At 46.0% G+C, this 7566-nt stretch overlaps 1 pseudogene; it reads right to left on the bottom strand.

Annotated features, from left to right (window-relative positions):
• Window positions 1–1785: 1785 nt before the first annotated feature.
• LOC102000439 lies at window positions 1786–4771 on the bottom strand (annotated as a pseudogene).
• Window positions 4772–7566: the final 2795 nt, after the last annotated feature.

Here is a 7566-nt window from a genome sequence, read left to right on the forward strand (position 1 = left end):
TATAAGGGGAACATTCCTGTATTGATGGTTGGAATGCAAGCTGGTACAGCCCTTTTGTATATCAGTATGGCAATTTCTCAGAAAATTAAGAAACAACCTTCCTTAAGAACCAGCAATACCACTTTTAGGCATATACCCACAGGATGCTCAATCATACCATAAGAACATGTGTTCAACTATGTCCATAGCAGCATTGTTTATCATAGCCAATACCTGGAATCAACCTAAATGGCCCTCAACCAATGAACAGATAAGGAAAATATGGGACATTTATACAATGTAATACTACATAGCAGAAAAAAATAATGACATCTTGAAATTTGCAGGCAAATGGATGGATCTAGAAAGCATCATATTGAGTGAGTTAACCTAGACTCAGAAGGACAAATATCATATATACTCACTCATAAGTGGCTTTAAGACATAAAAAAAAAACCTGCCTACAAATCACACTCCAGAGAACCTAGACAACAATAAGGGCCCTAAGAAAAACATACATGGATCTAATCTACATGGGAAGTAGAAAAAGACATCTCCTGAGTAAATTGGGAGTGTGGTGGGAGAGGGATAAAAGGGAGATGAAAGGGAGGGAGGAGAACAGAGAAAAAAATGTATAGCTCAATAAAATTAATAGAATGAATAGAAAGCCAAAAAAGAAGGATGCCGTATGTATTCCTTTTATGACATGCTCATGTTTGCCATTCTTAAAAGAACATGGTAACAAGTATTCAAAAGCTTTCTATGAAGTACCCACTAAGGGACCAACAGATAGAGAAATCTTATAGCAGTGTGCACCATGTCTTGTGTAGTAAATGCCCAAAGAAATACTAGAGGTTGTAGGAGCTTAGAAAGAAGAAAGCAAACTTCAGGGTTCAGAAATAATGGCTCACAATAGTCACCATTAGCATCAATAAACTAAGACCACACAATTTAGAGGAGGCCTGGACAAACATCTCTACAGGGTTTAAGCAGACTCAACCACAAGCCTTGTGTTTTGGGTGGAAACCAAGGTAGAAAGGTTAAATAAGCCAGATGAATGTGGAGGAGTGAGGGGTATCCCCAGCTCCCTGTAAAGATTGGAGCCCCTGGAGCCCCGCTTTCCTCTGTAGTAAAGATATGCCATGTTACCTGCCAAGTCCCGGGTGGATAGAATGGAATGGGCACAGGACTTCAAGGCGGCACAGAGAAAAGAACTGTAGCATGTGGGCATGCATGTCAGTCTTACTGCAGCCCTGTGGGAGGCATTACTGAGCTCAAGGAGGAGGGTAGGGAATTCCAGGCAGCTATGGCACTTATTTTGTCCCTCACCCACCCACTGCTCAGGATCTATGACACCTTGTCCCTCACCCACCACTGCTCAGGAGTTATTTGTTCATTTCCTTGTTTACAAAAAAAAGGGAGAAGCCAGACTGAACTGGCTCAGCCTGCAAGATGCTTGTCACAATATAAGGACCCTGGTTCCATCTGGCAGCTCTTTTAAAATACAAAAATATTTTAAATATATGGGTGTGGGGACATAGATCAGGAAGAGTCCTGGGGCTCACTGGCCAGCCAGCCTCATCAGTGAGTTCCAACTCCTAGGGAAGGATCCTATCTCCAAATCAAGGTGATTGATTACACCAGGGGAGGGACTGGTATCCACATGTGTGAGCACACGCATGCATGCACATCCACATACATTGCACCCGTGTACGTCTGTACACACACACACACACACACACACACACACACACACACACACGCGTGCGCCCCATTTAAAAATTACTTTTTTTTCCTTTTTAATTCTTACTTAGTTTTTATACATAATCATAAACTTAACTCTGCAATCCAGCTAGACTTGAAGGGAAATGAGGAAAATATGGAACCCAAAGAACTTCAGTGAGAGCAGAGATTACAGAATACTGCGAGCAGATGGGGCTGGGGTGCTCTCCTGAGCTACAGAAGGAATGGTCTGGTGGGTAAGAAGCCCGCAAGTCAAAAGAATTAGAGTTGTCCACAGTCGGAAATGGTGATCTTCTTGCTGGTCTTGCCATTCCTGGACCCAAAACGCTCCCTGGCTTCCACAATGTTCATGCCTTCTTTCACCTTCCCAAAGACCACATGTTTGCCATCCAGCCACTCAGTCTTGGTGGTGCAGATAAAAAACTGGGAACCGTTTGTGTTTGGTCCAGCATTTGCCATGGACAAGATGCCAGGACCTGTATGCTTCAGGATGAAGTTCTCATCCTCAAATTTTTCTCCCTAGATGGATCTGCCGCCAGTGCCATTATGGCGTGTGAAGTCACCACCCTGGCACATGAATCCTGGAATAATCCTGTGAAAGGAAGAACCCTTATATCCAAATCCTTTCTCTCCAGTGCTCAGAGCATGGAAGTTTTCTGCTGTCTCTGGAACTTTGTCTGCAAACAGCTCGAAGGAGATGCGGCCCAAGGGCTCGCCATCGGCCGCGCTGTCGAAGAACACAGGGGGTTGACCATGGCTGTAGCAAGCGGTGAGAGGGACAGCGGCGTCTGCAAAGCGGGCTTAAAAATTACTTTTAAGTTTTGTTAAAGATTAGAGGTGGGTAAAAGAAGGAAAAAGAACAAAAAAGAAAAACCTAGCAGAGATTTAAACAGCAGGGGGCAGCAAGAGACAAAGAATCCAGTGTTGGAGTTGGCTTCCCCAGCCCCCAACCTTGTCTGGCTTAGAAGAGTATAAAATGGGAAGAGGCCAGTGGGGGAGCAGGAACGGAGTCCAAACCGCAGAGTCGGAATCCACAAAGATAAGTGGATGCAGACCTCGCTGGAGCAAGATTTACTGAAGACAATAGCCAAACTGGAGTTTCACTGAAGAAGACTCTCCGTGGAATTCTTAAAGAAATTCTTAGGTGACAGCCACTGAGCTGGTGACATGAACATTACTTGGAAAACATCCCATCTGTAAGACAAAATAACGTAGTTCTGTTTGGATGAAATCCAGTGACCTGGATTTATTCTGCAATGCATGGGAGGCACGGGTCTCAGAAGGCAGAGGTACCCAGAGATTCTGGGGTGCCTGACCAGCAGCCCTGGCCCTCTCCAGCTCAGCTCATCAGACGGGACAATGAGTGAAAAGGCTGGGTCCTGAGCGGACCAGTCTTGGACGGGGTGTCACATGCTCAAGAATCTGAACCTGATGCAAGACTCTGTGAGCCAAAGAAAGAACTTATCAGGAAACTGGTGGGTTTCTTGCCAGATGTTTATATGGTGTCCTAGACTGAAAAGGGAGGGGACAGTTATAACTCTTGGCATAACTCGGAGGAGCCTGTCACGGCCTGAGAATTTGGGGCAGGCGCAAGTGCGGAAGCAGCTAGGGGAACGGACCAGTTCAGTTCAGACCTGGACTAGTTGTGGCACCGTGGAAGAAAGCTACACAGCGCAGCGCTCAAGTTCTCACTGGGCTTTCTCTTCACCGAGTCTCCAAATCTTGACTTTCTCATCGAGAAAATAACCTCCTCAACAGGCATCTGAGATGGATGGGAAATAATACGCCGGGCAGAGCTGAACTGCAACCATGGTCCAGGCTGAGCTGGATGGAAGCTCCCCTCTCCCGCTCACAGAAAACCCCAATAGATTACCCAGACCTCCCCGAGTGCTCCAGGCATTCCGCCAACTCTTTCCCTTAAATCCGAGTCCTAGGGAGCTTTGTCTACCCCATTCAGCTTGGAATATAATATATTCATTTTTTACTTATAAGTTGCTGTAAGTCTTTTCCCAAGTAATAATGTACTTAAAGTGCAGAGTCCTCTCCTTTAAACCTGCCTTAGCCACTGTGAATAGTGCTAGGGATTTTACGGGCCGTTGCCCGCCGCGGGAGAGGAACAGGAAGGGTCCAGAGCTGAACAGTTATTCCTTGGTCTTCAACTGACAACCAGTGGTGATGCCCAACCACTGACCTTAGCCTGACCTTAGCCGAGGTTTGTTTTAGAAATTTGGTACCAAGGGTCACAAATCCTGGCAGGAGAGGTGGGGTCAGGGACTTGAGAAAGTTGCATGACCTGCTCCTTGGGGAATATTTAGAACACTTTCGGTTTCCAGATCCTCCCTTTGAATGGGGTATAGACTGTGAGTCTATAGCGCAGTGTCTAGGCTCAACTCCCACACCAGACACACTGTATGACTGCAAATGTCACTTACTCAGTTTTGATGTTGGCATGCACTCACTTACGAGTGTGAGATCTGCACCGTGACTCGAAATAATCCCATTGTTTCTAAAAGGAGAGATTTTTTTCACATTGGTAATCCAATCTTTTTTGCTTAAACAAGTGTTTGGGTTGGGGGTAGGGGTTTACCATGTCACTGAGTAGCTCTGGCTGGCCTAGAACACACTATGTAGAGCAGGCTAATCTTGAACTCATAGAAATCTGCCTGCCTGGGATCTGGGCAGGAACCTACAGTTTGGTTGGAGTCTGGGGGGGTGGGGGCTCCACAGCAGGGGTCATACAGATATTGGTGGCCAATTCTGCCACTCGGGGCCATGGTGTCATCTGGACCCAGACTGCTGCTAAGGGCCATGTCTGGGTCCATGGCCCTATACCAGCCAGGAACCGAAGGACCAATGTGGCTCCTGTTGCAACCAAGGCCATGAGGATGCCCACGGTCAGATCACCTGAGTCCAGGTTGGTGTCCGATGGCCAAGGGTGCATGCAGATCTGAGTAGCCTGTGCTGCTTCCCAATGACATGGTGATATCCAGGCCAGAGCTGCAGCTGAGGGCAGTGTCAGTGTCGGTGACCCCAGCTGCAGCTGGGCCATAGATCCAGACAGAGGCTCAGGCTGCAGTTTAGCCTGGTCAACATCCTAGCTCCAAGTGGTAGCCCTGGGCCACTCAGATAAGGATGACTCTGGTAGCAGTATGACTTCCAGACACCAACAAGGTTACAGGCCCAGACCGCAGGCTTCATGTGGCCTTTGGTGGCACCGTGGGACACGGGCATCAACATAGACCTCGGCGGCAGTAGGACCATGGACCCAGACATGGTTCTTGGCAGCAGCCTACGCCTGGTTGTCCCCATGGTCCTCGGTGGTAGCAGAAGTTGCCCAGATCAGTACAGCCCCAATGGCAATGTGGATCGTGGGTCCAAACCTGGCCCCAGGAGGCAGCCCAGCCCACTGAAATCAGCATGGCATTGGATAGCAACAGGAACCATGAACATCAACACAGACCCTAGCCACTGAGAGACTAAGGACCCCAACCTGGCCTTTGGAAGCAGCCCGACAGGGACGCCACCATGGCCCTGGGTGACAAGCAGGCCTCCAACATCTGCCTGCTCCTCACCAGCCTCATTTCTTCCTTTCTGTCTTTCCATAGCGCATGAACCATTCCGTTCCTCTAGCTCTTTCATTTCTGCACCATTTGTTTCATTATTTTAATAAGGCCCACATCCCTGGCACTGCAAAGCACCCAACTGTCTTCCCGCCAGCCAGTGCCTTGAGGACCCAGCAGGCTAGACCCCTTCGAGTGGATAGAAAAAGTTCAGTTTTCTTAAAAGAGCAGTTAGGGATATATTTTTTTATGGAGTTATGGTAGATTGTGGAGATTTTTTTTCTCGTTTTTGCGGGTTTTTTTCCTCTCCTTTTGCTTAAGAACTGGTTCATTCTATCTAAATTATTAGCCTCTTTTCATGGAGTATCAAGTGTCTTATCAATAAACATCAAATCTCTATATGTAGAGATATTCAAAGTGCTCCTTTATAAGCTTTGCACTGTCTGTGGGGTTTGTAGTGTCATCTTCTATCTCATCCCTAATCATTCATTTGTCTGTCATCCTTATTAAAGATTATGATCTTTTGGAACTAAGATCCGGGACTTTCTTTCATTGATTTCTATGTTTTTCCTAATATCAGTTTCATTGACTTGTGATGCTCTTATTCCTATCATATCCTTCTGTTTGCCTTGAGTTTAAACTCACCCTGATCCGCCTGCCTCTGCCTCCCGAGTGCTGGGATTGAAGGCGTTTGCCACCACTGCCCAGCCTGACTTTTCTCCTTTCGGCATTTAGCATTTAGTATACAAATTTCCACTTAGGGCAGCCTCAAGATGCCATCAATACAAGTTTAGGCAATATTGTTTTTTTTCATTCAGCTCAATATATTGTTTCTCTTAGTGTCTTTTAAAAGATGCGTCTGAGTATTTTATCAGCAGCCTGCACCAGACCCCCTGGAACTGGAGTTACAAATGTGGGCCACCATGCAGGTGCTGGGATTTGAACCTGGGTCCCTTGGAAGAACCACTGAGCCATGGTCGTCTTCTACCTCACCAGGATTTGCTTTTGACCTGACAATTATTTAAAAGCAGACTATTCCCACGTATTTGAAGGCATTCCTGTCATATTTCTGTTGTTGACTTTTATTTGATTCTCTTGTGGTCAAGGCAACACATTCTACATGATTTTAGTTCTTTAAAGATTTTTGCATACAAATGGACGGAAATAGAAAACACTATCCTGAGTGAGGTAAACCAGACCCAAAAAGAGGAACATGGGATGTACTCACTCATATTTGGTTTCTAGCCATAAATAAAGGACAGTGAACCTATAATTCACCATCCTAGAGAAGCTAAATAAGAAGGTGAACCCAAAGAAAAACATATAGGCATCCTCCTGAATATTAACCTTCATCAGGCGATGAAAGGAGACAGAGACAGAGACCCATATTGGAGCACCGGACAGAAATCTCATGGTCCAAATCAGGAGCAGAAGGAGAGAAAGCACGAGCAAGGAACTCAGGACCGTGAGGGGTGCACCCACACACTGAGACAATGGGGATGTTCTATTGGGAACTCACCAAGGCCAGCTGGCCTGGGTCTGAAAAAAGCCTGGGATAAAACCGGACTCTCTGAACATAGCAGACAATGAGGACTGCTGAGAAGTCAAGAACAATGGCACTGGGTTTTGATCCTACTGCACCGTACTAGCTTTGTGGGAGCCTAGGCTTTTTGGATGCTCACCTTACTAGACCTGGAAGGAGGTGGGTGGTCCTTGGACTTCCCACAGGGCAGGGAACCCTGATTGCTCTTTGGGCTGACGAGGGAGGGGGACTTGACTGGGAGAGGGGGAGGGAAATGGGAGGCGGTGGCAGGGAGGAGGCAGAAATCTTTAATAAATAATTTAAAAAAAGTTTTTGAGGTTGGTTTCATAGCAGAGGTCAAAGGCAGTATTCTGTAATTGACAGGTAGAATATTGGACATGTCGGTTAGATCTTGTTGAGTGATGCTGCTGTTGAGTTATTCTATATAATTAGTGATTTTTAAGTCTATTAAAAACACTATATTCAGAGGATGTTAAAGTCACCAACTGTGGTAGGGATTTGTCTATTTCTTCTTTCACCTGAGGTTTTTGTTTTGTTTTGTTTTGTTTAACTTCACAAATTTTATTACAATTTGGTTATCTGCTCTTGAGGATAGTCCCTCTCACTTTCATATTGCATTCCTTTCAGCTTTTGGCAACTGTCCTTTCTCTGACGTTTCCTTTGTGACACATAAGTCTGTAAACTTTCCCCTCCATCCGCTTCCCACCGACCTTATGCTTAAAGTGATTTATGGGTAGTTTT

Source organism: Microtus ochrogaster, linkage group LG1, assembly GCF_000317375.1.
Source record: "Microtus ochrogaster isolate Prairie Vole_2 linkage group LG1, MicOch1.0, whole genome shotgun sequence".
Taxonomy (NCBI): Eukaryota; Metazoa; Chordata; class Mammalia; order Rodentia; family Cricetidae; genus Microtus; species Microtus ochrogaster.